The sequence below is a fragment of the Elephas maximus genome, chromosome 17 (assembly GCF_024166365.1).
Source record: "Elephas maximus indicus isolate mEleMax1 chromosome 17, mEleMax1 primary haplotype, whole genome shotgun sequence".
Classification (NCBI taxonomy): domain Eukaryota; kingdom Metazoa; phylum Chordata; class Mammalia; order Proboscidea; family Elephantidae; genus Elephas; species Elephas maximus.
Window position 1 is genome coordinate 86,494,919 of NC_064835.1, and position 24,252 is coordinate 86,519,170.

Sequence of the window (24,252 nt, forward strand, 5' to 3'; positions counted from 1 at the left end):
GAGTAGTATTTGTTGCCAGGAGTTTAGGAAGGGGCAGGAGCAGGAGGGAAGTGGACGTGGCCATAAAAGAGCAACATGAAAGATCCTTGAGGTGATGGGAAATTTCTGTGTCTTGACTCTGAGTCAGTACCCTGTTTGTGATGTCAGTACCCTGATTGTGATGTATGATAGTTTCTCAAGATGTTACCATTGGAGGAAACTGGGCAAAGAGTACATAATATATCTATTATTTCTTACAACTGTATGTGAAGCTATAGTTACCTCAAAGTGAAAAGTTAAAAAGAGTTTTTTTTTTTTTTTAAAATCAAGGGAATGATTGATTCAGGGCTCAGAATAGTGAAGAAGCCCGTGTAGGTTAAATTTTTGCCCATGTTCCAGTGTCTGTATTGGATGGTAGGTTTATGAGTGTTTATTATTAGAAAGGAGCCCTGGTGGCACAGTGATTAAGTGCTCAGCTGCTAACCAAAATGTCAGCGGTTTGAATCCACCAGCTGCTCCTTGGAAACCCTATGAGGTAGTTCTACTCTGCCCTGTAGGGTCACTATGAGTTGGAATCGACTTGATGGCAGCAGGTTTGGCTTTTTGGTTTAGTATTAGAAATAAAAGATAAACAAGGGCTGTGCCTGGGCCAATGCTGAGTATGCGTCATGATGCAAAGGCTGTGATTACTCCAACACTGCAAGGTGTGGCCTGCCAACCCCTGGCAGGGCGCCTGCCCCGGCGATCGTGTAAGTCAGGAAGTGGTCAATCTGCATCACCTGGTGAAAAGAGTGACATGCGGCGCTTAAATGGCCACTTGGTCTTTTTTTTTAATGTTTTATTGTGTTTTCAGTCAAAGTCTACACAGCAAATTAGGTTCCCGCTTGACAATTTCTACACAAGTTGTTCAGTGACGTTACATTTCTCACAATATGTCACCATTCTTATTAATTGCATTCTGGTTGTTCCATTTCTAGTACTCTAGATTCCCTGCCCGCTTATCTTTTCACCTTTGCTTCTCTGCTTTGCTTTGTTGACCTTTTGGTCTCATATGGTTTTTGTTTTTTTTTTTTTAATGCAGCACCATATTCATGGTAATATCCTTTATTTTGTGTGCCTATCTGTTATTTCAAAAATGTAACCTCAAGGGGTAGTTCTCAGTTCAAGGTTTAAAGCAGGGCTTTGAACTGGTTTGTTCTGGTTGGAACCCCTGCCGAGAATTTGCACTTCCAACAAGTTCCCAGGTGATGCTAACTCTCCTGGCTAGGGACCAATTCTGAGAACCACTATTAGAGCAGTGGTTCTCAAATTTTATTATACATAAGAATCACCTGGGGCTTTTGTTAAAATGTAGATTCTGATTGAGTATACCTGGGGTGGAAATGCAAATTCTCAGCCGGGGTTCAAACCAGAACAAACCGGTTCAAAGCCCTGGTTTAAAGAGCATCTCAGGGTGATAGTCTCAGGGAGTCCTCCAGCCTCAGTTGGTCCAGTAAGTCTGGGCTTTTTAAGAATTCAGGTTCTGTTCCACGTTTCTCTCCGTTCCGTCAGAGTCCGTCTACTGTGGCCCTGAGGTTATTCCCTGTTCATGTGATGCCAGTGGCAGCGGCTGGGTGTAGACCATTCTCGTTCCAGATGAGTGCAGGAAGTCCACTGCGAGAAATAACAACTTCAAGTTGTCGTTTTATCCCCAGGGACCAAGCTGGCAATGACCTCATATGACAAGCTCACAAGGGTCCAGAAACACCAGACTATATCAGAACGCTTTCTCCCTCTAACTCGTGCATAGACCTGAAGTCTACCCAGCCTCCCTAGAGTCCTTTCCTACAGAGCCCATGTAGGAACAGCCGTCTCATATTTAGGAATGATCGAAACTATTACGACCTTTAGCTCTTAACTGAATTGAGCAGAATAAATTTGTTTCACGTGTTAACTCGATTAAACTGCCTTTCTTTGCTTTTAGGCTCTCAAAGCCTAAATGTCCATTTTTAGATTGCCCAAATATCATGATGCAGTTAATGTATTATACATTTTTTCCATGTAACTCTTAAGCTCTGTTTCAAAGTCTTTTTATGCTTCAGGAGCTTTGGGGAGGCCCTGAGGGAGTCAGGAATCACCTGATGACTGGCACTAAGTCAGTGGTTCCCAACTGGAATCGTTCTTTGGAATCATTTAGGGATTTTTTTTTAAATATTGATGACTGAGCCGATTACAAACTAAACCTGCTGCCATCAAGTCCAACTTATAGCGACCCTATAGGACAGAGTAGAACTGCCCCCAGAGGGTTTCCAAGGAACAGCTGGTGGATTTGAACCACCAGCCTTTTAGTTTGCAGCCATAGCCTTTAACCACTGCGCCACCATTACAAACTAAAGAATCAGAATGAGGAGTTGGGAGGCTTTAAGATTATTTTAAAAGGCAGGTGGCTTTAACGTGAGGGCTGAGAAACCCAGCCATAGGTGATCAACGCTCACCAGCTTCCTGGAGGGAGCAGCTGGAGAAGGAGGCATGGACTTGGGTGTAGACCAGTGGTTCTCAAAGTGTGGCCTCCAGGCCAGAGTTGTTGACATCCCCTGGATACTTGTTAGAAATGCAAATTCCCGAGCCCACCACAGACCCTGGGTCAGGAGCACTTAACAGGCCATCCAGGTGATTCTCCATTTTGAGAAGCACTGATGTAGGTGACCTAGATTCCACTCCTGCCCTGCCCTTCGTTGGTTTGGTAACTTTGATAAGTCGCTTTATTATTCAGCCTCACAGTTCCTCCATGTAAAATATGGATCATCATAATGCCTCCCCTACATATGCCATAGGAGTGTTACAGTAGCACCCGTGAAAGTGCTTGATACGCTAGGAAGTAACCTGCAACTGTGAGGTATGACTAGGTGATTCCATGCGCAGGTTTCCCCATTTGGGATATTTTAGATGAAACGCCTGAGTTACAGCATCTAACACAGTTTTATTTCTTCCTAGATATGTGTCATACTTCCACAGCTGTGGACAACAAAGAACTTTACTTAGCTTTACCTCCTCAGTATCTTGCTGGCTGGCTGATGCGTCCTATGGAGATTTATGATCAGAGCATAAAGAGTCCATGTTGGCTGCAGTGTGAACCAGCAATTTATTCCCTTAGCCCAACAGAAAATCAGTAAATGCCCACTCGCTACCCAGCAATGAGCTTCTAGAGGGCAGAGGCTGTGTCTAATTCAACTTTTTATTCCTGGCATATGTAGCCCAGTGCGTGGCACGCTGTGAACGCTAAATAGCATTTACTAGATGGATGGATGGATATTTTGGAACCAATAACGTTGTTACTTGCTTCCTGGAATTGCCTGTCTCCATAGCCAGTCTAGCCATTTGTTTATAATGTAGCTTGTTCTTGTACTGCGTTTTTTTTTTTTCTTTTTGGTCGCATGAGATTAATATTTTATTTCGCACTTCTTGGAGAAAGAGCACTATATGAATACACATTGGAATTACACACACAATACCTATATCAGGTTTATAATTTAAATACCCAATCATTCTCTTTCTGCATGGAAATTGGAATGGCTCTGGAACAAGCTAAAATCTGCCCATAGCCATTCTCTCCAATGCTTTCAGGCAAAGAGACTTTCAGATACATATAATTTAAGTGTTTTGACAACTGGAAAGTATTTCCCTTGGAGGTTTTATTAGATATAAGAGAAAAGCCAATAAAAGATTTGTGTTTGTATGTCTAAGTTTATATAAGCACTCACACCTTTGTACTTTGGTATTAATCATTCCTCTTAACATGCAAGAAAATTTTTACAAGTCTGAGATGAGTCAATTGGAAGATGAAAAGTAAAAATGCCAAGTAGAGGCTTTTTTCCCCTCCAGGGTGGGGGGAAGAGAAAACAAGTAAATGGTTGATAGGTGCTGCTGAGTAAGTTCCTACTCATAATGAACCTGTGTACAACAGAACGAAATACTGCCCGGTCCTGCACCATCCTCACAATCATTGTTATACTTGAGCCCATTGTTGCAGCCACTGTGTCAACCCATCTTGTCAAAGTCTTCCTCTTGTTCACTGACCCTCTACTTTGCCAAACATGATGTCATTCTCCAGGGACTGGTCCCTCCTGATAACATGTCCAAAGCACATGAGATGAAGTCTCACCATCCTTGCTTTTAAGAAGCATTCTGGATGTACTTCTTGCAAGAAGATTTGTTTGTTCTTCTGGTAGTCCGTGGTATATTCAATATTCTTCAGCAACGCCATAATCAAAAGCATCAGTTCTTCTTCAGTCTTCCTTACTCATTGTCCAGCTTTCACATGCATGTGAGGTGATTGAAAATACCGCGGCTTGGGTTTGGCATACTGTAGGGTAATGCGTGCATCTGTATGTATTCCCTCCTAATGGAGTCAGTTTTGCTCTTCCCCAAAGTATGCTGGGGATGAATTTGGGATAGACACAGGCTAAGGTGCAAGGCTAGAAGTGGTGTGACTGGGCCAGTGGCCAAGGCCAAGGAATGCCTTAGCAACAGGGAGAAAAACATGTGGGCCTAGACATGAAGTCCCTGTGAAGGCTGGCTGCCCAAGGACTTGGGAGAAAAACAGTGAGCCTTGGTCCCAGCTGGAATGGTATATAAGCTTGTGTCCCCTGCTAGGCAGCAGAGCGCTAAACTGGTCCAGTTGCTGCCCTGGACTGACTGTCCTGTAAATAAGCTCCCCAAATAAACCATATGTCATGATCTCTGGTTCTGTGGTCTCTTGGATACGAACCCGATCTTGGGTCCAGGTTCCACTCGGTTGTTACTCAATACACACCGTAGTCCTCAAAGTGACACCTTTGCTTTTGAACATTGGAGAGAGCCCTTTTGCAGCGGATTTGCCCAGTACAATACATTGTTTGATTTCTCTCTCTTTTTTTGTTGTTGTTGTAATTTCTTTTCTCCTTTTTTTTTAATTGTACTTTAGATGAAGGATTACAGAACAAACTAGTTTCTCATCAAACAGTACACACATTGTTCTATGACATTAACAACCATACCACATGTCAACACTCCGTTGTTTGATTTCTTGACTGCTGTTTTCATGGGTGTTGATTGTGGATCCAAGTAAAATGAAATCATTGAAAAATCCTTCAATATTTTCTCCGTTTATCATGATGTTTCTTACTGGTCCAGTTGTGAGGATTTCTGTTTTCTTTATGTTGAAGTGTAATCCTTACTGAAGTCTTTGATCTTCATCAATAAGTGCTTCAAATCTTTTTCACTTTCAGCAAGCAAGGCTTTGTCTGTCATCTGCATATTGCAGATTGTTAATGAGTCTTCCTCCAATCCTGATGCCACACTCTTCATTATATAGTCATCCAGCTTCTTGGATTATTTGCTCAGCATACAGATTGAATAAGTACGGTGAAAGAATACAACCCTGACACAGACCTTTCCGGATTTTAAACCACTCAGTATCCCCTTCTGTTTGAACAACTGCCTCTTGGTCTATGTACAGTTTCCTCATGAGCACAAGTAAGTGTTCTGGAATTCCCGTTCTTTGCAATGCTATCAGTAATTTTTTATGATCCACAGAGTCGAATACCTTTGCATAGTCAATAAAACACAGGTAAACATCCTTCTGGTATTCTCTGCTTTTAGCCAAGATCCATCAGACATCAGCAATGATATCCCTCATTCCATGTCCTCTTCTGAACCTGGCTTGAATTTCTGGCACTTCCCTGTCAGTGTACTTCTGCAACCGTTTTTGAACTCTCTTCAGCAAAATTTTACTTGCATGTGATGTTAATGATATTGTTCAGTAATATCCACATTCTGTTGGATCACCTTTCTTTGGAATGCACAGCTATATGGACCTTTTCCAGTCAATTTGCCAGGTAGCTGTCTTCCAAATTTCTTGGCATAGATGAGTGAGTACTTCCAGTGTTGCATCAGTTTGTTGAAACATCTCAATTGGTATTCTGTCAACCCCTGGAGCCTTGTTTTTTGCCAATGCTTTCAGTGCAGGTTGGACCTCTTCCTTCAATGCCATCGGTTCTTGATCATATTCTACCTCCTAAAATGGCTGAACATCAACCAATTCTTTTTGGAACAGTGACTCTGTGTATTCCTTCCGTCTTCTTTTGATGCTTTCTACGTCATTCGATATTTTGCCCATAGAATCCTTCAATATTGCAACTTGATGCTTGAATTTTTCTTCAGTTCTTTCAGCTTGAGAAATGCCAAGCATGTTCTTCCCTTTTAGTTTTCTAACTTCAGTTCTTTGTACGTCATTATAATACTTTGTCTTCTCAAGCCACTCTTTGAAATCTATTGTTCAGATCTTTTACTTCATCATTTCTTCCATTCGCTTTAGCTACTCTGCCTTCAAGAGCAAGTTTCAGAGTCTCTTCTGACATCCATTTTAATCTTTACTTCCTTTCCTGTCTTTTTAATGACCTTTTGCTTTCTTCATATATGATGCCCTTGATGCCATCCCACAATTTGTCTGGTCTTCAGTCATTAATGTTCAATGTGTCAAATCTCTTCTTGAAGTGGTCTCTAAATTCAGATGCGATATACTCCAGGTTGTACTTTGACTCTCATGGACTTGTTTTAATTTTCTTCAGCTTCAGCTTGAACTTGCATATGAGTAATTGACGATCTGTTCCACAGTTGGCCCTTGGCCTTGTTCTGACTGATGATATTGACTTTCTCCATTGTCTCTCTTCACAAATGTAGTTGATTTGATTCCTATGTATTCCATCTGGTGAGGTCCAAGCGTATAGTCACCATTTATGTTGTTGAAAAATGTATTTTCAATGAATAGGTCATTGGTTTTGCAAAATTCTATCATGTGACCTTTGGTGTCGTTTCTGTTACCAAGGCCATATTTTCCAACAACCAATCCTTCTTCTCTGTTTCCAACTTTCACATTCCAATCACCAGTAATTATTAATGCTTCTTGATTGCATGTTCGATCAATTTCAGACTGCAAAAGTTGGTAAAAATCTTCAATTTCTTCACCTTTGGCATTAGTGGTTGGTACATAAATTTGAATAATAGTTGTATTGATTGGTCTTCTTTGTAGGTGTATGGATATTATCCTATCACTGACAGTATTGTACTTCAAGATAGATCTTGAAATGTTCTTTTTGACAATGAATGCAATGCCATTCCTCTTCAATTTGTCATTCCTGGCATAGTAGACCATACAATTATCTGATTCAAAATGGCCAATACTAGTCCATTTCAGCTCACTAATGCCTAAGATATCTAGCTTCAACTGTTCCATTTCATTTTTGACAACTTCCAGTTTTCCTAGATTCATACTTTGTACATTCCTGTTATCAATGGATGTTTGCAGCTGTTTCTTCTCATTTTGAGTAGTTCCACATCAGCAAATGAAGGTCCTGAAATCTTGACTCCATCCACATCATTGAAGTCGACTCTACTTTGTGGAGGCAGCTCTTCCCCAGTCATCTTCTGAGTGCCTTCCAACCTGGGGGGGCTCATCTTCTGGCACTGTATCAGACAATGTTACACTATTCGTAAGGTTTTCACTGGCCAATTTTTTCAGGTCCTTCTTCCTGGTCTGTGTTAGTCTGGAAGCTCCACTGAAACCTGTCCACCATGGGTGAGCGTTCTGGTGTTTTGAAATACCGCTGGCATAGCTTCTAGCATCACAACACGCAAGCCCCCACAGTACGACAAACTGACAGACGAGTAGTGAATGTAAATGGTAGAACCCTTCAATGAACTGTGGTTTGACTATGAAGAACAAGTCAGTTCTCTGACCCGAAGAGCTAACAGGAGGCTTCTCAGCAAGGGTGACCAGTCTACTTTCCTCTTCTAGAAATCGCTTTCAAGGAAAGTTGCAAGGTTTGGAATTAATTGCCTTTTCAGCAACCATCAGTCTATTTAGACGTGGTACTTTTTTTCCTATCTGAAGTCTTAAGTAGTCAAACAGTTCTAACTCTGAAAAGTCAATCACAACTTCCCATTATGCAATGAGAATGGTTGCCTGCAAGTGGACTTTTGTTCCTGAGGAGGGCATCATACGGTGTGAAAAGAAATAGAAAAAAAAAAAAAAAATCCCTGCATTCTGTATTCAAGGTGTAGAAAAAACAGTGTAAATTTTATTGTTTCTGATGTTTTGACTAATCCATGAGAAAGGGCAATAATAAGGTTTGTATGACCACAGGGTCTCCTCAGATGAATACAAAAGTTCCATACGGGCACATCTGATCAGTTTCTTCCTTTGGACTCCAAAATGCTAACAAGGTCTCTCCAAGATAAAGAAATGGGGAAGCCCCCTGAGCCTCTCTGCTACCCAGTCTATGCTACACACCATATCTGCTGGGTAGGACTGAGAGCTAGAAAACTGCCTCCCAGAACTGTGTCTAGGAATAGCCTTCAAGGAGGACAAGAAAAGCTGCCAAGTTCCTCTGGGAATGTTAGCCAAGCACAGGGCAGCACTTTCCTCTTACAAAATGCCACCTGGAGGATTCTTGGACTCCGTCATTGTGTGCAGAACCCAAGGGACTGGCACAGCTGAAGCTTCCCATTGAGCAGAGTCAAGCAGCTATAACTCCCTATTTCCCCCTCCCACCTGACCCTGGTAAACAATAATAAACTTCAGTCTCTATGCAACTACGTATTCTAGATATTTCATAGGAGTCCCTGGGTGGTGCAAATGGTTAAGTGCTCGACTACTAGCTGAGGGGTTGGCAGTTCAAACCCACCCAGAGGCACTTGCAAGACAGGCCTGGCTCTCCCCTTTAGAAAGGTCACAGCCTTGGAAATTCCATGGAGCAGTTCTATTCTGTACACATGGGGTCACTATGAGTCAGAATTGACTCGATGGCAACCACCACCAAAAACAACAAGATATTTCATATAAATACTAGACCCGCTGCCCTCCAGTTGATTCTGACGCGTAGCCACCCTACAGGACAGAGTAGAACTGCCCCACAGGTTTTCTGAGGAGTGGCTAGTGGATTCGAACTGCTAACCTTTTGCTTACCAGCCGAGCTCTTAACCACTGCACCACCAGGGCTTCATTTCATATAACTAGCACCAGGCAATATTTATCTTTTTTGTTTCTGACTTATTTCACTCAACATAATGCTTACAAGGTTCATAGCATATATCAGGACTTTATTTCTCTTTATGGCTGAGTAATATTCCATTCTATATCCATTTTGTTTATCCATTTATCTGTTGATGAAGAAGGGTTTGTTTTGTTTGTTTGGTGTGTGTTTTTATTGTTTCACCAAAAGAAAAGAAAGTGTATGTCTTAGTCATCTAGTACTGTTATAACAGAAGTAACAGAAGTGGATGGCTTTAACAAAGAGAAGTTTATTCTTTCACAGTCCAGTAGGCTAGAAATCCGAATTCAGGGTGCTGGCTCCAGGGGAAGGCTTTCTCTCTCTGTTGGCACTGGAGGAAGGTCCTTGTCATCAGTCTTGCCGTGGTCTAGGAGCATCTCAGCACAGGAACCTCAGGTCCAAAGGACATGCTCTGCTCCTGGCACTACTTTCTTGGTGGTATGAGGTCCCCGTGTCTCTCTGCTCAATTCTCTCTTTTATATCCCAAAAGAGGTTGGCTTAAGACACTACCTAATCTTGTAGACCTCATCAATGTAACTGCTGCTAATCCATTTTATTACATCATAGTGATAGGGTTTATAACATATAGGAAAATCACATAAAATGGTAGACAATCACATAAAATAGTGGACAGTCACACAAAACTGAGAATCATGGCCCAGCTAAGTTGATAGATAGTTTTGAGGGACACAATTCAATCCATGACAGTGTACAAGGAGTTCAGTGACTTTTACAATAACACAGGAAGACAGTGGTGTCCAAGGCCAGCCCTAATGGCTTTTGCTCAGTTCCCTTTTAATCTCATTTCTTTCCTTCTGTCTGCTTCCTGGCACCCATGGCCAGAACTTCCATGACCTAGTAAAGCTGTCAAAAATGGTCTAGAATCTTCCTGCACCTCGGAAGAGGATGCTGCTGGGTAGCCAATCTCCTTGTTTACATCAAGACCTGTTTAATTGACACCTCAAAAAGCTCCACAAAGACTGTTGAAGATTCTCTGGTAAGGAACTTGGAGGTTATTCAATCAAAAAAGCTTTGCAAACACATTTATATCACCATCCTTTCCCTCAAAAGACAATCTGATGCTTAACAAGAAGTTTCTCACCATCTTAAAATGAGTTGGTAGAGTTAATTGGTTAGAAGGGGAAGGTCTGGAGAGAGCTAAAAAAACACCACTGAGTCATTTACAAGCATTATCTGATTTAAACCCCACAACATCCCCGTAAGGTGGAAAGATTATCTCCATATTGTTGTTGCATGCCTTTGACTCTATACCAGTCAGGCTGTAATATTTATGAAAGCAGATCGCCAGGTCTTTTCTCCTGCAGAACCACTGGTCAGTTCAAACCACCGACCTTTTGGGTAGCAGCCCAGCACTTAACCATTGAGCCCAGGGCTCCCATATCTCCAAATTACAGCCCAAAAGACAGGCTCAAAGAGATTAATGTGCCCAGGGTCCCACAGATCCCTCAGACTTCAGAGTCAAGTGCTCTCAGTCACACTGTTCCCCTTCCCCAGCAAAAGCCGACCCCCTTCTCCCCACATGAACTCACAACCCCATCCTTCTCACCTTCCTGTAGACTTTGCTCCATCTGTCATTCCATCGGTGTGTTTTCAGCCCCTTCCTCTGCTGAATGGCTCCTGTCAGCTTCAGAGGTGTTACAGTAGCTCGTCTTGTAAATTTAAATAATAAACACTGAATTACATACGCAAAAATATTGAGATGGCAGATATTTGTTATTCATATTTTTACTAAGGTTAAAATAAAAATAATGAAAACTCCTCTTTTCCTCTACTTTATCTGCCCGGCAAGCACTTTATCTCTCTACTCCTTTTCACAGCCAAGCTTCTTGAAAGAGCTGTCTTAGGGCGCTGGCCCCCTACCTCCTCCTCCCATTCACTAGTCAGTCTTCTCCCATCAGGCTTCTGCCCCCTTGTTGTGTTCATTGTGATTGCCTGCCTGACATCCATCCCTCCCCTTTTTGAAACTAACCTGATTTTCAAGGGGTATCTAAACTGCTTCACCTAGTTTAGGACCTAACTCCACCTAAGACTCTGTTGTTGTTGTTAGGTGCCGACAAGTCGGTTCCAACTCATAGTGACCCTATGTACAACAGAACGAAACACTGCCCAGTCCTGCATCATCCTCATAGTTGTTGCTATGTTTGAGCCCATTGCTGAAGCCATTGTGTCAGTCCATCTCGTTGAGGATCTTCCTCTTTTTCATTGACCTCTACTTTACCAAGCATGATGTCCTCCTCCAGGGACAGGTCCCTCCTGATAATATGTCCAAAGTGTGTGAGATGAAGTCTCGCCATCCTCACTTCTAAGGAGCATTCGGGCTATACCTTTTCGAAGACAGACTTGTTTTTTCTTCTGGCACTCTGTGGTATATTCAATATTCTTTGCCAGCACCACAATTCAAAGACCTCAGTTCTTTGGTCTTCCTTATGCCTCAGACTCTAGCCCCATCCAAACTCTGAAATTTTTTTTTTCCAGTTGCCATAGAGTTGATTCCAACTCATGGTGACCCTATGTGTATCAGAGTAGAACTGTGCCCAATAGGATTTTCAATGGCTGATTTTTTGGAAGTAGACGGCCAGGCCTGTTTTCTGAGATGCCTCTGGATGGACTCAAATCTCCAATCTTTTGGTTAGTGGCCAAGCAAGTTAACCATTTGCACTACCCAGGAACTTCTAAACTCTAACCGTAAGACTTACTGTTACCCATTGCTGTCGAGTCAATGCCGACTCATAGTGACCCTATAGGACAAAGGAGAGCTGCCCCATAGAGTTTCCAATGAGTGCCTAGTGGACTCGAACTGCCAGCTTTTGGTTAGCAGCCATAGCTCTTAACTACTGCACTACAAGGGTTTCCACCATAAGACTTAGCTAATCATAATATTGCACCACAGTGGTTAAGAGCTTGGCTGCTAACCAATAGATTGGCAGTTCAGATCTACCACCTGCTCCTTGGAAACCATAAGGGGCAGTCCTACTCTGTCCTATAGGATTGCTATGGGTTGGAATCGACTTGACGGCAAGGGGTGTTTTTGGTGAGTCACAGTTAATTGTCTCAGGGATGGACACAAGACTCAGTTGGAGTGAATAAGGCCTGAAGAAAGGTTTTCTGGGTGTCTCTGAAGAAGAAGCTTTCTCGATTTCTCTCTCCCCTAGATTCGAATGAGAAAGTCTGGACCCTGGGAGTTGTTGGCAGCTATCTTGGGTGAGTTGGCTGGGGGAGGGAGAGCTCAGGGAGAAGCTGTCACTCAAGAAAGCAAAGTGGAGAGACAGAGAATTCCAGGTGCTTGATGACGTTGTTGAATCAGACCATCCCTGAAACGTACCTACCTCTGATCTTCCTGTTATGTGAGTTAATCTTCTGTATTGTTTAAGTCTGTTTGAGTCAAGTTTTGAATTACTCGCAACAACGTGAGTCCTGATACACCTGTGTCAAAATTGTTCTTGCCAGGTAGCTGGTGACCTCACTTTAGCAAATTAAATGACCTCTTTTTAGTCTCGTCTTGCCTTCTTAACAGCATTTCACAAAAATACCACTCACTGCCTCAGACAATCTCTTAGTCTGGCTTCCATGATAAACCAAAAAACCAAACACACTGCTGTCAAGTTGATTCCAACTTATAGCGACCCTATAGGACAGAGTAGAACTGCCCCATAGGGTTTCCAAGGAGTGGCTGGTGGATTCAGAGTGCTGACGTTTTGGTTAGCAGCTGAACTCTTCACCACTACACCACCAGGGCTCCGGCTTCCATGATAATCTCCTGGCTTTTTCCCTCCTCTATGCATAGTGGTTAAGTGCTACGGCTGCTAACCAAAGGGTCAGCAGTTCGAATCCACCAGGTGCTCTTTGGAAACTCTACGGGGCAGTACTACTCTGTTCTGTAGGGTCGCTATGAGTTGGAATCGACTCGACGGCACTTGGTTTGGTTTTTTGGTTATGGTATGGCTTCTTCAGTTTCTTTTAACCAGCCCTCTTCCTCTACCCAGCTAGTCCTCAGGGTCTAGTCATGGGCACGTTTCAATTCCCACTCTAGGAAATACCTTCTGTCTTTAAATCCTTCTGAAAACTGATGACTCATACATTTTCACTCTCCAACCCAGGCCTCTCTTCTGAGCTCCAATTGTCATTGTGACATCTTGGCTTGGTGTCTTACAAGCACCTGAAACCTAACTCGTTATATTAGAATGTAAGCTGTACGAGGGTGGAGACCATGGCTGTCCTGCTCACCACTGTACCATCCACCCAAGCATTGTAACTGACACAGAGTAAGCTCTCCATGATATTTTTAATGAATTAATTAATGCTGGATGAATAAATAGGTAAATTAAATAATAGGACCTTTTGGTTGAAAATATTATTCTAACTCCAACTAGTTTAAATAAAAAAGAGGAGTATAAGGCAACAGGGGTATCTCAGTTGAACTTGAGGACAGGAATGTGGCAGGACCTTAAGGCCATTTGGAACTTTGGCTTAGGACTCTGTCAAGACTCCCTTCAGCTTACCCCCTTCTTCCTGTGCAGCTACTTCATTTTTCTCTCTAGTTGCATTTTCAGTTCCTCGGCCCAAATGGAGATTCTAGACTAGAATCGGAATATTAAAAAGCCCATATGGTCTCTCTTGTAGCTACTCACCTCTGCCATTGTAGTATATAAGCAGCCACAGGCAATATGTAAACGAATGGACCATGGCTGGGTTCCAGTAAACACATCTGTTCTTTGCAGAACAGCTGGTGGCCCTCTGGGCGTAGTTTGCTGACCCTTGTTCTGTACCAGCAGATGCCACATCCACATGTCTAAAGTTTCAGCAGTTGGAAGAGATGGGGTCACAGCTCTGTCCTGATTCCGTGCTGTCTCGGATAATTTTCCCCCTTCCCTAAGAGACTGTGGCCAAGGAGGCAGAGTCATGTTACAACATGAAATGCGGGTCTGGAAAAGCAACAGGCACTGAAGAGAAGCAGTAGAAAGAATGCTTGGCTGGCCATAAAAGAAAGGAAAAAAATATACTCTGATCACAAGCTGAAGAAAGATGGATGAATTTTACTGAACAGATGACAAAATTGATGCAGAATCTGGGGATGGGCAAGGGCTGGATCTTCTGCTAACAGAGAGTTCTCTAATAAATTCAGAAAGATAAATAGGATAATTGATATTTTTCTTATGTATAATATATTTGTTATGGATTGAATTGTGTCCCCCCCAAAATGTGTGTCAACTTGGCTAGGCCATGATTCCCAGTATTGTATGATGGTCCACCATTTTGTGATCTGATGTGATTATCCTATGGGTTGTAAATTGTACCTCTATGATGTTAATGAGACAGGATTAGAGGCAGTTATTTTTACAAGGCAGGACTCAATCTACAAGATTAGGTTGTATCTGAATCAGTCTCTTTTGAGATATAAAAGAGAGAGGGGAACAGAGAGACAGGGGACCTCATGCCACCAAGAAGGCAGCGCTGGGAGCAGAGTGCATCATTTGGACCTGGGGTGCCCTGAGAAGCTCCTAGACCAGGGGAAGATTGATGACAAGGACCTTCCCCCAGAACCGAAAGAGAGAAAGCCACCCCCTGGAGCTGATGCCCTGAATTCGGACTTGTACCCTCCTAGACTGTGAGAGAAAAAATTTCTCTTTGTTAAATCCATCCACTGGTGGTATTTCTGTTATACTAGCACTAGATAACTAAGAGAGAATTTGTGTATTTTTTTAATTTTTAAAGCATATTGATAAAATCTTGATTTATACTGCTAAAAAAAAGGAGGGGGGCTATGTGAAGGTATAGTGCAAAAAGGTGGTGCTGTGTTTGGTGCAAATCAAATTCTTCAACAGGGTGTGAGTGGTGGAGGGGACTCTCTCTGTTAGTTATGAAATTCATCCCTTGGGCAGTCTGGAGCAAAGAATCCTTCCTGGACACTTCGTATAAACCCTCTTAAGGTATACGGATGTCAACATCAGGGAACAAACTGTAGGCACTGGATGTATGTAAAATAGCATCGCTCACCTGCCTGAGTATGTGGGTGACAAGGTGCACAGCGTGGCTCTGTTCGCCTGAAATACAGACCAAGAACAGGACTTTGGACACTCCAAATTAAATTTCTTTCTTCCTTCATTTCTCTTTTTTTCTTGCTTTCCCCTTTCCCTCCTCTCTATCTCTCTATAGATACTTTCTTCCCTCCCTCCCTTTCTCTTTCTCCCTTCTTTCCTTTTCCTCCACTCTTTCGTTCCTTCCTTCCTTCTTTCACACTTGAACTCATTCCCAGAAACCAGTGAGAATAGCAAGTGTTGACCCCGAAAGTATTTAAGTGAACCTATGACTAAGATCTGCCTTCTGGGGTGTGGTAAGGAGCTAATTTGTCAATGCTTGCAAAATGCCAGGACATTCTTGAATAAAAGGCCCTATATAAGTTCAAAGTGTTTCTAATTATTATGATTATTGCTATAATTTGTGAAACTTAGCCATAAATCTTTTTGCAGTGGGATGAGGTCAACACTTTTAAGGAGAGGCGGCAGGATGGAGAGTCTATATAAAGTGTCGTGTCTGACTGCCCCTAAGGACAGGGGCTAACTGAAGACAGGTGAGTGTAGAGCAGAGTCCTGGGACTCAAGCTCGGCTTTGTTTAGGATGGGACATCCTGCGTTCGGCTGTGGGCTTCCTCTGCTGCTGAGCAAATAGGAAAGATTAGACTCAGATGAAACCTAAGGACCTCGCAAAGAAAATTCAAGTAATAAAAGATGACGTAGATGATAAAATAATTTTTCCTGTTCATTACAATACTTATAAAAAGTTTAGATTTCTTTTAATGCGTGTGTTTCATTCATTTTGGATTTGTGAGCATATACGAAACAAAGAATTGGAGAAGAGAAATATATGTGCATTTAACAGATTGGATGTCTCTGTGGTGAATTCAAATGAATCCCTGTTGGCGCAGCGGTTAAGTGTTTGGCTGCTAACCAAAAGGTCGATAGTTCAAATTCACCAGCCACTCCTTGGAAGCCCTACGGGGCAGTTCTACCCTGTACTGTAGTCCCTATGAGTCAGAATTAACTTGACGGCAACGGGTTTGGTTTTTTGGCTTTGTCTCAAGAAAACATTAACGTAGGGGCAGAAACCTTTTTTATTTGCGGTTGTTGATATTGTTTTAATTTGGGGCCTGTTGGTGCACAGCACTGTGCTAGGATGAAGGGGGAAGACAAGCCACAGCAAGAGGGCTTATGACTAATACACAGAGCTACTAAAGGGTCTATCACCCCATGGGGAGCAGACAGAGAGAGCCGTGTTAGCAATAAAACAAGAGCAGCAATACTGCTTAGAGAGGGAGACCATGCCTGATGGAAATACATAGAGCAGTTCTCAGTTCTTCCATGATTGGATTTGGGGGGCAGGGGTAGCATGATGGGACAAGACCACCTTCATCTCCCAGCATGTTGGGGTGTTTAATACAGCGCATCTTCCAGGCTGATTGGAGGACCCAAAGGACCTGGGATGGTTATTGTTCAAGGTTATGTTGAAGATTTGGGAAACATTCATAGAGAAGGAATGGGAGTTGAACAGTGAAAGAACTATAAAGACCTTTATTTCTACCTTTTCCAGAAAAAATGTTTAACAAAGCAACACATGGTCCATTATGCCTTATAAGTCTAAATAATGTTTTGAAAATGACAAGTTCCCAGTGGAGGGAGGGTGGGAAGAGAAAGAGGTCCTACCAGAGGCCACCAGGAACTTGACCAGGCCTATCAGCGATGCTCAGGTTGCCAGTTTCAGCGTGCCCTGCAGGCCTGTTGCTCACACCCCCATGCTGTTTGTTATTGTTTAGCTCTCCAGGAATGGAGAATAGGGATGCCACTGTAAATACCGTGCTTGGCATATGACCACCGTGCTGTCTCTGCCTGACATTTTAATAATGCTTTCAAGTGCAGGGAGCCACAGGGGTATGAACAGATTAGTCATAGGTAACCGGTGGACACTCCCTAGAACACCCCAATGATGCCTCAACAATCCCTTCTAAACACAGAGTGCTTTTCACACACCACACACCTGTTGCCGTCAAGTCAATTCTGACTCATACCGACCTTATAGGACACAGTAGAACTGCCTCACAGGGTTTCTAAGGAGTGAATGGTGGATTCAAACTGCCGACCTTTTGGTTAGCACCCAAGCTCTTAACCACCATGCCAACAGGCCTCAAAGTGAGGCCACAACGTGTGGGTTGCTGCAACAGTGTGTGTGTGTCCATTGTCAGTTCTTGCTCTTCCCTAACATAATGAAAAAAATGATTTTGAAGGCCTGGGCTCAGGAGCAACCAACAAGTAACTCGGTGTTCCTAAGTAATTGCCACATGTATTTATATAGATTCTTTTAATTGAAGTGCTTACTCAACAGAGATATTTAGTTACATGCTCAGAAAGTGAGACCACCCCAAAGCTACAATAAAAGCAAAGTCCTTCCACTTGGGTTTCCAGGAGGAAATATCTTTGTTCCCTGAAAAAGGCAGCAAGAGTGAAGTACCCTGGGTTTCACATTTGAATTCAAGCAATAAGTTTTTCTGAAGGACCTTTTCCATAACGCCAGTGAGAAGCCTGAAGCCATGAGCTTTTCCTGAACCGAAGTAGCAATTTCTCCATTCCTTTTCCTGTGATTGATTGTCCTCACTCACTCAGAGCTGGGGTCTCAGTGGGTGCTGAATAAATCATTCCCATTGGGTCACTGAATCAGTTCCTGCAGACCCAGCTGAAATTCCAAGTTGGTTTACCTTTCTAGTGTTGGGACTAAGCATGACATTTTGTGTTCAACTAAGGAAAATCAGATAGACCATCTCAATATAATAAGAAACTCATTACTGTCAAGTCGATTCCTACTCATAGTGACTATATAGGACAGAGTAGAACTGCCCTATAGGGTTTCTTAGGCTGTAATCTTTATGGAAGCAGATTGCCAAGTTTTTTCTCCAGTGGAGCGACTGGTGGGTTTGAATATGCCAACCTTTTAATTAGCAGCTGAGCACTTACCTGCATTCCACCAGTGCTCCTTTGTAACAGGAAAGAGACAAAAAACAAGGCTTTGTCTGAAGGGCACATACCACCTCAGTTTAAGATTTCATTTGAATGACTTCCTAGATGCCTCTGCTTCATTTTGAGACTTAGTCTCTTTCTGCATTTTTGGGAGGAATCTCCCATGAATAACCCTTAAAACAAAAGAGCTGAGAAAAGCATTTTGAAAGTGCCAAGTGCCATATTTATATGCAGAGTCCTACATATCATGATAGTAATAATTCAAAATGGCAGGTAGCCAGGCTCAGCTGACCAAGGGAGGCAATGGGACACACCCAGAGGTATAGGCTTTGGGGCCAGGGGCTGGCACCCCCAGCATATCCTGGGACAAGCACAACTGTTCTGGGTGGCAATTGTGTTAGTTTGATAGTTAGAGAGGGGCTGGGCTGTTTTACATGTGGAAGGGGATTGGAGGAATAGGTGAATGACCAAGAGAGGGTGTGAGAGACAGCACTTTAGGAAGTGCTTGGTGGGGCCAGCTGGCAATTCTCCCATCTGCTGGGCACCTCAGTGAGTTCAGTCTCGGGGACCCCTGATCCATCACCTGACTTCATGGGAAGTTGGCTTTGCTGGTTGTCTTAGGCTGGGATCTCTAGAGGAGCAAAACCAGTGCAGCAAATAAATATATATAGAGAGAGAGATTTATATTAAGGAAATGGCTCATGTGATTGTAAAGGCTGGAAAGTCTCAAGTTCATGGGCCAGGCGTCAGGCTGGAGGCTTCCCTGACTCATGTAGCTGCAGGTGCTTATGAATCCAAGATCAGAAGGTCAGATAGGAGGCTTCTGGCTCACAGGTGGTAGAGGCTGATGAATCCCAAGATTGGCCTGTGAGACAGCAAGCAAACTGGTGGCTCAAGTCCCAGAACTGGAGATCAGATGATGAGGAGCCAGCTGCAGGATCCAGAGTGAGTAAAAGCCAGCAAGCTTTGCCAGAAAATCCACCTATATTGTATGCAGGCCACACCCCCAAGGAAACTCCTTTTCAACAGCAGATCTCATCATGGAGGTGACCACACTGTATCAGATCTCATTATAGAAGTGATCACATCATTGAAAAGCTGCCAAACTACATCATAACTGCCAAACCACTGAGGAGCACGGCCCAGCTGAGCTGACACACAACCCTAGCCATCACATGGGTGGAAGAAGCTTCTCTCTCCACCCTTCCTGGGCTCTGGCTTAGGCTTGTTCCCACACAGGATTTTCCCAGAGGGAGGATGGGGAACAGGGCTGGAGGCAGCCAGAGGAGTCTGAGATTCCCAGGCCTGGGTTAGAGCAGTGGGAAATGTCCTCCAAGTCCTTCCTCCACCCAAAGCAGAGAATTAGCATGTGTCTGAGGCACCAAGGAACGAGTAACCTCTTTTTTACCTTTAAGAAAAAAGTACCCAAATTTGGAGTAATCACTAATAAAAATTCCCCTGTTCATATTATCTTTTGAGGATGAAGGGGCTACTGGGGTAAGGCACATGCATTACAAATTTGCTTTTCAAGGTCTGGAGTAAGTCACTTAGGTTTCTTGGTGTTGAAAATAAAAGTATCTTCTCTCTTTTTTTTTTTTTTTAATTATTTTTATTGTGCTTTAAGTGAATTTTTTTTTTAAGTGAAAGTTTATAAATCAAGTCAGTCTGTCACATATAAGCTTATATACACCTTACTCCATACTCCAACTTACTCTCCCCCTAATGAGTCAGCCTGCTCCCTCCTTCCTTTCGTGACAATTTTGCCAGTTTCTAACCCTCTCTACCCTCCTATCTCCCCTCCAGACAGGAGATGCCAACACAGTCTCAAGTGTCCACCTGATACAAGTACCTCACTCTCCATTGGCATCTCTCTCCAACCCACTGTCCAGCCCCTTCCATGTCTGATGAGTTATCTTCGGGAATGGTTCCTGTCCTGGGCCAACAGAAGCTTTGGGGACCATGACCGCCGGGATTCCTCTAGTCTCAGTCAGACCATTAAGTCTGGTCTTTTTATGAGAATTTGGGGTCTGCATCCCACTGATCTCCTGCTCCCTCAGGGGTTCTCTGTTGTGCTCCCTGTCAGGGCAGTCATCGGTTGTGGCCAGGCACCATCTAGTTCTTCTGGTCTCAGGATGATGTAGTCTCTGGTTCATGTGGTCCTTTCTGTCTCTTGGGCTCATAGTTATCGTGTGACCTTGGTGTTCTTCATTCCCCTTTGATCCAGGTGGGTTGAGACCAATTGATGCATCTTAGATGGCCGCTTGTTAGCATTTAAGACCCCAGACGCCACATTTCAAAGTGGGATGCAGAATGTTTTCATAATAGAATTATTTTGCCAATTGACTTAGAAGTCCCCTTAAGCCGTAGTCCCCAAACCCCCGCCCTTGCTCCGCTGACCTTTGAAGCATTCAGTTTATCCTGGAACCTTCTTTGCTTTTGGTCCAGTCCAGTTGAGCTAACCTTCCGTGTATTGAGTATTGTCCTTCCCTTCACCTAAAGTAGTTCTTATCTACTAACCAATCAGTAAATAACCCTCCCCCACCCTCCCTCCCTCCCCACCTCGTAACCACAAAAGTATGTGTTCTTCTCAGTTTATACTATTTCTCAAGATCTTATAATAGTGGTCTTATACAATATTTGTCCTTTTGCCTCTGACTAATTTCGCTCAGCATAATGCCTTCCAGGTTCCTCCATGTTGTGAAATGTTTCACACATTCGTCACTGTTCTTTATCGATGCGTAGTATTCCATTGTGTGAATATACCACAATTTATTTAACCATTCATCCGCTGATGGACACCTTGGTTGCTTCCAGCTTTTTGCTATTGTAAACAGAGCTGCAATGAACATGGGTGTGCATATATCTGTTTGTGTGAAGGCTCTTATTTCTCTAGGGTATATTCCAAGGAGTGGGATTTCTGGGTCGTATAGTAGTTCTATGTCTTAAGTGTTTAAGATAACGCCAGATGGATTTCCAAAATGGTTGTACCATTTTACATTCCCACCAGCAGTGTATAAGAGTTGCAATCTCTCTGCAGCCTCTCCAACATTTATTATTTTGTGTTTTTTGGATTAATGCCAGCCTTGTAAAAATTTTTTTGTTGTTGTTGGAGTGAGATGGAATCTCTTCGTAGTTTTAATTTGCATTTCTCTAATGGCTAACGATCGAGAGCATTTTCTCATGTATCTGTTAGCTGCCTGAATATCTTCTTTAGTGAAGTGCGTGTTCATAACGTTTGCCCACTTCTTGATTGGGTTGTTTGTCTTTTTGTGGTTGAGTTTTGACAGAATCATATAGATTTTAGAGATCAGGCGCTGGTCGGAGATGTCATAGCTGAAAATTCTTTCCCAGTCTGTAGGTGGTCTTTTTACTCTTTTGGTGAAGTCTTTAGATGAGCATAGGTGTTTGATTTTTAGGAGCTCCCAGTTATCTGGTTTCTCATCGTCATTTTTGGTAATGCTTTGTATTCTGTTTATGCCTTGTATTAGGGCTCCTAAGGTTGTCCCTATTTTTTCTTCCATGATCTTTATCGTTTTAGTCTTTATGTTTAGGTCTTTGATCCACTTGGAGTTAGTTTTTGTGCTTGGTGTGAGATATGGGTCCTGTTTCATTTTTTTCAAATGGATACCCAGTTATGCCAGCAGCATTTGTTAAAAAGACTATCTTTTCCCCAATTAACTGACACTGGGCCTTTGTCAAATACCAGCTGCTCATATGTGGATGGATTTATACCTGGGTTCTCAATTCTGTTCCATTGGTCTATGTGCCTGTTGTTGTACCAATACCAGGCTGTTTTGACTACTATGGCTGTATAATATGTTCTAAAATCAGGTAGAGTGAGGCCTCCCACTTTCATCTTCTTTTTCAGTACTGCTTTACTTATCCGGGGCTTCTTTCCCTTCCATATGAAGTTGGTGATTTGTTTCTCCATCACATTAAAAAATGTCATTGAAATTTTGATCGGAAGTGCATTGTATGTGTAGATGGCTTTTGGTAGAATAGACATTTTTACTATGTTAAGTCTTCCTATCCATGAGCAAGGTATGTCTTTCCACTTATGTAGGTCCTTTTTAGTTTCTTGCACTAGTACTTTGTAGGTTTCTTTGTATAGGTCTTTTACATCTTTGGTAAGGTTTATTCCTAAGTATTTTATCTTCTTGGGGACTACTGTGAATGGTATTGATTTGGTTATTTCCTCTTCGGTGTTCTTTTTGTTGATGTAGAGGAATGCAAGTGATTTTTGTATGTTTATCTTATAACCTGAGACTCTGCCAAACTCTTCTAGTAGTTTCAGTAGTTTTCTGGAGGATTCCTTAGGGTTTTCTGTGTATAAGATTATGTCATCTGCAAATAGAGATAATTTTACTTCCTCCTTGCCAATCCGGATGCCCTTTATTTCTTTGTCTAGCCTAATTGCTCTGACTAGGACCTCTAGCACAATGTTGAATAAGAGCGGTGATAAAGGGCATCCTTGTCTGGTTCCCGTTCTCAAGGGAAATGCTTTCAGGCTCTCTCCATTTAGAGTGATGTTGGCTATTGGCTTTGTATAGATGCCCTTTATTATGCTGAGGAATTTTCCTTCAATTCCTATTTCGCTGAGAGTTTTTATCATAAATGGGTGTTGGACTTTGTCAAATGCCTTTTCTGCATCAATCGATAAGATCATGTGGTTTTTGTCTTTTGTTTTATTTATATGGTGGATTACATTAATGGTTTTTCTAATATTAAACCAGCCTTGCATACTGGTATAAATCCCACTTGGTCGTGGTGGATTATTTTTTTGACATGTTGTTGAATTCTATTGGCTAGAATTCTGTTGAGGATTTTTGCATCTGTGTTCATGAGGGATATAGGTCTGTAATTTTCTTTTTTTGTGGTGTCTTTACCTGGTTTTGGTATCAGGGATATGGTGGCTTCATAGAATGAGTTAGGTAGTATTCCGTCATTTTCTATGCTTTCAAATACCTTTAGTAGTAATGGTGTTAACTCTTCTCTGAAAGTTTGGTAGAACTCTGCAGTAAAGCCGTCCGGGCCAGGGCTTTTTTTTGTTGGGAGTTTTTTGATTACCTTTTCAATCTCTTTTTTTGTTATGGGTCTATTTAGTTGTTCTACTTCTGATTGTGTTAGTTTAGGTAGGTAGTTTTTCTAGGAATTCATCCATTTCTTCTAGGTTTGCAAATTTGTTAGAGTACAATTTTCCGTAATAATCTGATATGATTCTTTCAATTTTAGTTGGGTCTGTTGTGATGTGGCCCTTCTCGTTTCTTATTCGGGTTATTTGTTTCCTTTCTTGTATTTCTTTAGTCAGTCTGGCCAATGGTTTATCAATTTTGTTAATTTTCTCAAAGAACCAGCTTTTGGCTTTGTTAATTCTTTCAATTGTTTTTCTGTTCTCTAATTCATTTAGTTCAGTTCTAATTTTTATTACTTGTTTTCTGGTAATGGTGCCTGATGGATTCTTTTGTTGCTCACTTTCTATTTGTTCAAGTTGTAGGGACAGTTCTCTGATTTTTGGCTCTTTCTTATGTGTGTGTGCATTTATCGATATAAATTGACCTCTGAGCACTGCTTTTGCTGTGTCCAAGAGGTTTTGATAGAAAGTGTTTTCATTCTCGTTGCATTCTATGAATTTCTTTATTCCCTCCTTAATGTCTTCTATAACCCAGTCTTTTTTCAGGAGGGTATTGTTCAGTTTCCAAGTATTTGATTTCTTTTCCCTAATTTTTCTGTTATTGATTTCCACTTTTATGGCCATATGGTCTGAGAAGATGCTTTGTAATATTTCGATGTTTTGGATTCTGCAAAGATTTGTTTTATGACCTAATATGTGGTCTATTCTAGAGAATGTTCCATGTGTGCTAGAAAAAAAAACTCTACTTTGCAGCTGTTGGGTGGAGTGTTCTGTATAAGTCTATGAGGTCAAGTTGGTTGATTGTAGCAATTAGGTCTTCCGTGTCTCTATTGAGCTTCTTACTGGAAGTCCTGTCCTTCTCCAAAAGTGGGGTGTTGAAGTCTCCTACTATAACTATGGAGGTGTCTATCTCACTTTTCAGTTCTGCTAATGTTTGCAGCCCTGTCATTGGGTGCATAAATATTTAATATGGTTATATCTTCCTGGTCTATTGTCCCTTTAATCATTATGTAGTGTACTTCTTTATCCTTTGTGGTGGATTTAACTTTGA

The 24,252-nt window shown here is 42.2% G+C and overlaps 1 protein-coding gene across 2 annotated transcripts in view; it reads left to right on the top strand.

The window, feature by feature from the left end:
* The window catches only part of LYG1 (lysozyme g1), a 55,132-nt gene that overhangs the window by 21,638 nt on the left and 9,242 nt on the right, over positions 1–24,252 (top strand). Inside the window, exon 1 of one of the 2 annotated variants that reach the window (XM_049856572.1) lies at positions 15,585–15,636. The exons of the other annotated variant lie outside the window; for it this stretch is intronic. The gene's annotated coding sequence lies outside the window, so the exon portion shown is untranslated. Of the gene's footprint in view, positions 1–15,584; positions 15,637–24,252 lie in introns of those variants that run through there. 2 annotated transcript variants of the gene reach the window in all.